This window comes from Fukomys damarensis, unplaced genomic scaffold (assembly GCF_012274545.1).
Source record: "Fukomys damarensis isolate Sample0158 unplaced genomic scaffold, DMR_v1.0_HiC HiC_scaffold_12, whole genome shotgun sequence".
Taxonomy (NCBI): Eukaryota; Metazoa; Chordata; class Mammalia; order Rodentia; family Bathyergidae; genus Fukomys; species Fukomys damarensis.
In genome coordinates this window covers 48,020,465-48,029,229 of record NW_022900924.1, presented here as the reverse complement: position 1 = coordinate 48,029,229, position 8,765 = coordinate 48,020,465, and the positions used below count along the sequence as shown (strand labels likewise).

The window sequence follows — 8,765 nt, the reverse complement described above, 5'->3', positions numbered from 1 at the left end:
GTGGAGTCTGCTCCGCCAGATCGCGGCCAATCGCGCGGCGCCGGGGGAGGAGCCCCGAAGGGGGAAAAAGAAAGTGCGGCGGAAAGTAAGAGGCTCGGAGGGCGAGACAGCCTGGATCCGGGTCCTTGGGGCGCGCTTCGGCTAAGGGCACGGAGAGGAGCAGCTCGGGGAGACCCTCCGCCCGTCCCGCCTTCTGGTTGCGCTGGCTCGGGTTCCCCGGAAAGGTGAGTTCGCGCTGCGGCCAGGGCTCGAGTCACCCAGCCGCAGAAACTCGGGCTCTATGGAGTCTCCGAGGTATTCTCTTCCATCCTCCTGTTTTACAGAAGGGAAAACTGAGACGCAAGCGGCCAGGATAGCTCAGTCTAGTAGAGCGGTGGCCGGGATTCGAACCCGGGAACCGGATTCTGTTTCTGATCTGGGGATTGAATAACTCAGTGGTGGGACGGCTGCGCGTTGCCTGCCTTCCTCAGTCTTGGAGCGATCTGCTCGGGTCTCCCTCGGCCACGGCTTCCCGGGAGCGCTCTAGGAGCCCTGGGTAGGAGTCGGTGAGCCTTGGCCGGCGCACTGGTGCCACCTCGCTCGGAGGCCCAGCTGTGACAGCGCGGGTGCAGCTGCCAGCAGCCTCTCTCCCGCTTTTCCTGACCTGCTTTTTCCGAAAGATGCTCCTACCAGGGGTGTGCAACAGGCTCTTGGCCCAGTTGGGGAAGAGGTGAGGAACCAGGCGCTGGTGACCTCCTCTGGTCTCTCAACCCGAAAAGGAGCTGAGCTGTTGGCCCTGTGGGACACTAGACGACCCTGTGCAGGAAGAGCTGACTCCCAGGAACTCCCTCGATCTCCCTGTCCCCTTTAAGTAGTGGCAGGAAGCAAGGAAGCTGAGTTAAGGGTAAAAATAAAAACATGCACGCAAACTTAGGTTGTCTCCTCTAAGAGCCAGTCTTTGGTTGCGAAATTGTGAACCTGGGCGTCATGGGGAGCGCTTGAGGCCCAGCCGTGCAGATCCGCGGGTTCAGTACCAGCTGGAAAGGGAGGGCTCACCTGGTTTACATCTCCTCTGTGTGTTAGTTATGCGAGACTGGGGTAGTCAGCGCACCTTTAAAATACTTTCCCCCCATTCGCAAAATGGAGATTCTCAGGGTCTCAGTGGATCTTGAGAGTCCTGAGAATGAAATGGGGAAATGCAGATTGCACGTTCTGTGGAGTGAGAGCCTGGCCTGGCACCTGGTCAGTTCAAAACAGACGACACCATTGTGAATGTTGTTGGACAGCGATCTTGATCCTGGAGACACCGAGTTTGAGAAAGGTAGTTTTATTGCCTATGAGGGACCTTGTTTTATATCTGGAAAGGTGATGGTATTTTCTTCTTTGGAGTTGGAACAGTTTTTTTATATTAATTTTTTCTTTTTTGGTGTTTTTCCCTGACTGTTGTCCCCATGTGGACTTGGATAATAGATCCTTCCTCTGGAATATCAAACTGATGCTTTTTAGTGACGAGAATTTCCTCCCGGCTTTTAGGTCAAGCCTCAGGCTTATGAACTGCCCTGATCTTAGGCGTTCCTTATGGACAGAGAGATGTCTTGAGTTTGATGAGGAATAAAAAAGATAAGAGGAAGTTGGAAGTTGCAGCTAGGTTGTAGACTGATGACCCTCACAGCCCTGCTCATTGCAGGCAAGCAAGCCTCTATCAGCTGGTATCAGAAAACAGCAACAAAACTGGAGTGTGTTTCTCTGGGATTATGCAGGGATGCTGCTGAATTCAGTCCCTTCTGGACTCCAACGTGCTTTATTTAATCACGCATGCACGTGCACACACGCGCACACTCACACACATGTCTTTCTGTATTATTGGTGTTTTAGAATTAAATACCTCCCTTCATGTATCCCTGCCCTGCTCATGTTCATTTTATTGTAATTCATAGTTATTCGCTGTTAGCTCGCGGGCTCTCTGAATTGAGTGCTTAGCCTTTCTAGTAGGCTGCCTCCTGCATCTCCCGCAGCGCTCCCTCCAGAGCAGTGTTGATGAGAGGGAGTGCCATACAGTCTGAGGGAAGGGGAGAGTCCAGGGCGCCCACTGGGCTCCTCCCACACCAGACTTACGCAGAGACGGGATCACTCGCTTCCACAGCTGGTTCCGTGTGCGTGCACTGTGATGAGCTGGCTGGGATACATCTGAAAGTGTGCTTGAGGGACCGAGGACTCGTGGGGAAAAGGCAAATGTTCGGAATAAGGTCAGAATAAGCAGTGGAAGGGAGACTGAAAGCAAATTCTTGTAGGTTCTTCCTCCTTATACATATTATTTCTTGTTGCTCAATCCACATATCTATAAGGTACATTTCACATACATTATCCTCCTTTCTACTTCCCGTAGCCTGGGAGAAGGACACCGCAGGCATATTGATAGTGAAAGGAGCCCATGTTTTGTGATGAAACCTACTGATTTCAGATTCCAGCTCCAGTAACCTAAATAGCTGGTTGATACTAAGCAGTTCATTTCATTATCTCGAGCTTCTATTTTGTTCATTTCTCAAATGGAAGAAACATATGTACTTACTCTAAGAATTTGTGTTATGATTAAAGTCATGAAAATAGTCTCTAGCTCATGTAGTCTCTAGCTCATGTAGGTGCTCATTAAATGATAGCTTTTCTTAGCTGGTCTCAATCGATTAAAAGAAGAAAGAAACACACTAGAATAAGACTCAGAAATGGGAGAGGGCCAAGGGTCTCATGGTTTGTAACTTTCAGCTCTAGGAATCTGGTTCACATTTTCTGACTTCTAGTGCTGGGATTTTTCCCTGCCTCACTCTCTGTGCACCTCTTCAGCAAGATATGGAGCCCTGTACTTCTGTTGTCAGGTTGATCTTATCTGATGAGTGATTTCAGGATATCGTTTTTTGGAAGAAAGTGGGTATTTCCTTGATAAGAGAACAGTTCCTCGGCTCGGCTCTGCAGGCAGTAGTGGAACCAATTCTCAGGAGATTTTAAAGTAATCATTTCGAAGGCACCCTTTTTATTCTCACGTGTGTGATGGAATACGTGTTCATTTCCTAGGGAGGAAGGGTAGTGCGAAGACATGAAGCTCAGCGTTTTGTCAGGCCTTTCCTCTTATTCTGAATGGTTTCTTCCTTCTGCCATCAGTAAAAGTTGGAAGACTGACAGGAAGAGTGAGAAACAAAGATCACGAGTAGGGCTGGGGATTTGGCTCAGTGGTTCTGCTGCCTGCCTCGCAAGTGCAAGGGCCTGAGTTCGATCCCCGGTACTCCCCCACAAAAAACAACAAAAAGCAAAATAAAAAAACCCACCCAAAATCAATAGTAGCCATAGCATTATTCAACATCTTCACCAACTCTCAAGAATAAAGGGTGGAGCACTCACCCTTTTGCACAAGAGCGTGCAAAAGCAACATTGGAAAAGAAAAATCACTACTCGCTGTTGAAGCTAATCTCTGGTCTGGAGATTCAGTCCTAGATTGTGGAAAGTGATGGTTGTAAGCTTATGCATGTAGCTGAACAGATGTGCTGCTGGCGCAGACAGTGGGCCATTTATCCATGGTGACTTTTCCCAGGCCACCAGGTTTCTCTTTGTGCAAGGAGACAGCCTGGCAAGTACAGTTCTGGGAGAAGTGTTTTGCTCCTCACGTTTGACATTTGGAAACATATGTTTGCTTTTGCTAAGAGGTAGGCAGGTTGCATCATTTTACCAGGCATAATTATGAAAGCAGAATGTGGCTGGAGAAAATTAGAAGAAGAGGCAGCAGGAAGAAAAAAAGGTTATCTACAGTGTACACACAGTTTTGTTTGTTGCTCAACTTCATCAGGCTTTTGGTGGTGACACAGATGTAGGATCTGGTGAGTCACTGTTGCTTTGCCTGTGAAACATTAGGGAGCCACCTACCGTGCTCTTTACCCATTTTGGAAATTGTTCTGTGGGGGAAAAGTATCACCAAAGAACAAGGAGGTCACAGAACATTTGGTCTCTTGAGATTCTGGGGGATAAATTCAGGTTAGCATTTTGTGTGCTCATGTTCAAAAAACAGAGTGCATGGTATATGCTGATAGAATGGTTAGGAGACCTCCAGCTAGACTGGCTTTATTTTGACTCTGTGTCAGCTGCAACTGTGTGAGTCCCAGAGTGTGGCAGGTACCTGGGGCAAGTGCTTCAGGAGGGCTCCACATATGGGACGTAGGGACACTGATGTCTACTTGAGACCCATTCTTGGGAGGCTGTAATAATCATTGATTATTCTTGGGAGGCTGTACTGATCATTGATTCTCCTATCAGCAATTCCTTCAGTTTACTAGTCTGCTAAATTATGATCATCAGCATTTAACAAGTACCTATTGAATTCCGTTGTTGTTTGTGCTGAGTGTTTTACAGACATCATCTCATTGAATTCTTGCAGTAAGCTCACTTGTGAAGGAAACCGAGGCTCATAAACGTTAGGTAGTACGATCCATGTCACGCAGCACAAATCAAGAGATGATGCTGAGAGTCATCTTTGCATTTCATTTGAGAGCTAGGAAGGAACATAAATTGCCCTGCCTCCGGAGTAGACCTGAGGACGTGGAGACTTCTGGTTTATCTCATCCACATCCTGCCCTTCGACTCTCGGTTTAACTTTGCCTGTGTCTGTGTTTTCTGTCTTGGGTCTAAACTGTGGGAGACATGAACTAGCTGATTGCTTGAGTTTCTTCTGCTACAATGCATTGTGTATTTTTCTTTAGGGTGCCTTTCAGCTCTGAAATTCTGCAATCATAGTGCTTTGCAAAAGTCAAGGCTAAAATAGGTAAAGGGGGCTAGAAAGAAAATACCCTTGCTGTTTTGTGCCCAGGAGATGGATTCCCCAGCCAAACAGAAGGACAAGAGAAATCAGCATTCACTGGTGCATGTGCACTTGTCATTTCATTTAAGCACAAAAATAACTCTCATATATATTATTGTCTGCCTTTTCCAGATGAAAGAACTGAGGTGCAGAAAGCTTACAGACTCTCCCAAAGTTACCCAATTAGTAAAGTGTGGGCGTGATTCAAAGCTTTTTGTTCTACATTGTTTCAGTATATTGTGTTTATTGAGTACCGGACCACAGACTTTGAGGACCCGTGTAACTAAACCCATAATACCCTTCTGTACCCTTAGCCTGTGCCACCTAACCTGATTCCTTTCTTTTTTCCTCTTACCTTCCAGACATGAAGCTCATATCCCTTCTTGATTCTTCCCAGCTCATGGAATTTCCTGGAATGTTTATAACGTCTTCTATCTCCGTTTGACACTTTTTATTTTTCCTGTGCCTTTGTTCATGTCCCCGATTAGCACCCAAGTGTGAGAGTAAGGGTTGTCTTGCCCCTTGCCTATCCCAATGCCTTGTATATACAAAGGACAGAATTGACTAGAAGATGGATTCATACTAGGTCAGACAGGCCTAGGATTAGCTTTGTGATTTTTCTCTTACTTTATCATAGCACTAATTATCTTGAAGGTGGTCTCTGTAGACAAAGAGGATAATTTTAATTTCCTCTGATCTTGTGGTTACAAAAATAAAACAACTGATAAGGATTCACAGACCCTAGGAAGACTGGACCCCTTTGGCTCAATGGTGGCAAAACACATTTCGGTTAGAATAATAAAGGGCATTTTTGCTGCAAACACAGTGCAAAACCACCCTGAAATCCATGCTTGTGTATATGGACAGCAAGGCCAGTGTCAAGTGTCATCAGTAAATGACCTGAAAATGGAAAGTTTCCGTGGAAGTAGGAAGCTGCCACTTTCCATGGAAGTGGGCAGCTTCGGTGTGCTATGCTGGCAAAATTTCTGAAAGTGCTGAAGAATTCCCTGTAGTCCACTTGTACTTTGATATAATTGGCATCAGTTGAACATACGGACAGGTAACCTTTTATTTCTAGTTTATGTCCAGCAGATGACTGTGGTTTCTCTCTGCCTGGCACACGAACCCTCGTTTGCAGTGACTGCTTCTCTCCCAGTCAGTTCTAAATGCAGCAGTAAAGAGAATCAGTCATTTTCTACATTCTGACACCTGAAAATCTGTCTTTCGAGAATGGTGTGGCTCTTTAAGCCAGTTGTGTTTGAAAGTTGTAGTGACTTCTTACTGTGGCTGTGTGGTACACCTGGCTTTGACATCAGACTGCCTTCCCTGGACTTGACTGTGGACAGTTAGATAGTCCATCTCTGCCGTGTTTCGACTTTCATCATCTGTAAAATGGGGATAATAAACCCATTTCATCAGGCTTTTGCTAGGTGTTAGTCACGTGCTGTGTGATTTGTTAGGAGTCTCCTCTGTGGGGATTTTGACCTTTCCTATGGTGAACAGCAACGATGTGATATCCATGTGGATTAGAAAATAAAGGGCTTAGATTCAAATAATAATTTTTTATTTAGATAGATGTGAAGCCTTCAGACATTTTCAGATGCTTGTTGTTATATAACACCTTCACAGTCGGAAACATTGCTTCGTTTTATGATAAACCCGAGGGAATGGTGCTGCCAACAATTTTTATTCCGAGTTTCAAAGACACTAAACACGCACACAGGCCGTGTATGCAGGAAGTGGTGGAACTGAAACTCGGACCCCGGTTTTCTAAGTCCAGGACTCCCCGAGTCAACAATGTTTTTCTCCCTCAGCCGTGCAGTCTGCTAGCCCCGCAACTGGTTATTTGCCTTTTTTCCCCTAAGCTTCCGCATTTTCGCCTCTGAGGTGAGTCCAAGGGCAGGCAGGATGCCTGTGATGAATTTGTGAACGCGGATGATGTCTCAGGAGCCTCCATGCAAAAGCACGACTTCCCCGCTCCTCCTGGGCCTCCCTGGGCCTCAGCATGGGGAGCACGGCAGGCCCCAGGCACCTGGTACACTCCCTGCCTCAGTGAGAATCACAGAGTCAGAACCAGAGCGATAACTTTAAGTCCTTAGATAGGACTGGACCCCGTCCTGCTCCTCTGACCTGCAAACCGCCACCCCCACCCCCAGCACCCAGAATCCAGATTTGGGGATCAGAAAACAAGTGGGCTCGCATACTTATATTACTGTTTGAGAAATGGGAGGGCAAGCTTTTTTTTTTTCTTACGTATAAAGCAAGCTCTGTATTAACATTAATCACCATAATCTTCTACAAATCTAAAACAAAACAGAACAACAACAACAAAAAAACAGTGTGTGGAAAAAAGGACTTCTTTCACTTTATAAAATGCTAGACCTGCGAGTGGTGGTACACACTAAGTAGCACTTTTCTGGACGACTTGACTTCAGTTTTTCAGTTAACAAAGTGACACCAGTGGGGAGTGGGGTTGACTGTGCAGAGAAGTCAAAAGCTGCCTGGTTTGGCTTGGGGATTGGGTTTGAACCCAAGGACGTGGCTTGACGAGCCTGTCCAGGCCTAAGTTTCCTTACTTGGAAAACAGTAATAACCTTGGCTGTATATTTCCTGATAAATAGATAGAAATAAAAGAGATAAACTTTCACATATTATTTAAATCTTTTTTCTTAGTCTGTGGTTTATTTTTTATTTTGCCCTCACTAGAATATAAAATCCACAAGGTCAGGAACATTTGTTTTATTTACTATTGAGTCCAAGGTGCCCAGAAAAGTACCTGACAATTGACAGACATCCCGTCATGAGTCAATGATGATTAAATAGGTGGATAAATAGTAGTATTGTTTAAAAGTATATGGAACTAGGTAAGAAAATAATTATAATATAATATAATAATTATATATTTACAATATTGAAATAAAATTTGATGCCTCTACATGTATACACACATACACAAGTCCAACTATAAGTGTGTGTGTGCATGTATATGGAATGTTGGATATTTATATGTTTAGAATGTTGAAATGATTATGCATAGGTACGGTACATATGTACACAAATGTGTACATTTGTGTCTAAATATAAATGTCTGTCTAAACATAAATATCTGTTTTGGAGATGTCCAAGATTGCCTGAGGAAGTAGAGGTGTTGAAGTTCTTCCTCATTGTTTGTATGTTTTAGTTAACAGATAGGGTATTAGGCAGGGAGGGAGAAGATGGAATGAGAGAGAGAGAGAGAGAGAGAGAGAGAGAGAAACCGAGGGAAATAGAGAGAGATTAAAAAGAAAAGCAAGTGTTTCAGGATTAAGAAAGGAGGGACTGACATTAAAATGGCAATGCCGTGTGTAGTGGCACATGCTTGTCATCCCAGCACTTGGGAAGCTGAGGCAAGAGGATCACCATGAGCTCCAGGCCATCCTGGGCTACCTATTCAGTTCAAGACCAGCCTGACCTACATAGTGCAACTTTGTTTCCAAAAACAAAAACCCAGTCATAACATTGGAGGGATGTGGACAAGGACCATTGTAGCATAGTCTGCGGTCGCCATCTTTGGGAAGGTGACACTTAAACATACAAAAGAATTTGCAGAGAAGCCAGGCTAGGCCTGAGGTGCAGCTGAGCTTGGGAAACGGGGAGAGGACAATATAAAGTCCTGCACCTCGGAGTCAGGTCAGGAGTGTAGTTTTGATGTGCCGTGCAGCAGGATGCTGAAGGAAAATGCAAGAAGTTTTTCCAAAGATGCAGAGATGGTCAGCGCTGATCTCCTATAAGCTGCTGTGAACAGAGGAAAAGGACAGTTTCATTTCATTGATGTGTCATTCATAACCTCTTGTTCCCATTAGAATGTCTCCAAGAAAAAGAAAAAAAGAAGTAGATAAAATAGGCAAACCAGATTCCTTTGGCTGTTCTTAAATGATACTACTCTTATTTCCAAATGCATTGAGTGAGT

At 45.1% G+C, this 8,765-nt stretch overlaps 1 protein-coding gene across 1 annotated transcript in view; it reads left to right on the top strand.

Annotated features, from left to right (window-relative positions):
* The first annotated feature begins 28 nt into the window (after positions 1-28).
* The window catches only part of Il1rap (interleukin 1 receptor accessory protein), a 130,417-nt gene continuing 121,680 nt past the window's right edge, over positions 29-8,765 (top strand). The window contains exon 1 of the mRNA XM_010624107.2: positions 29-224. The gene's annotated coding sequence lies outside the window, so the exon portion shown is untranslated. The remainder of the gene's footprint in view (positions 225-8,765) is intronic.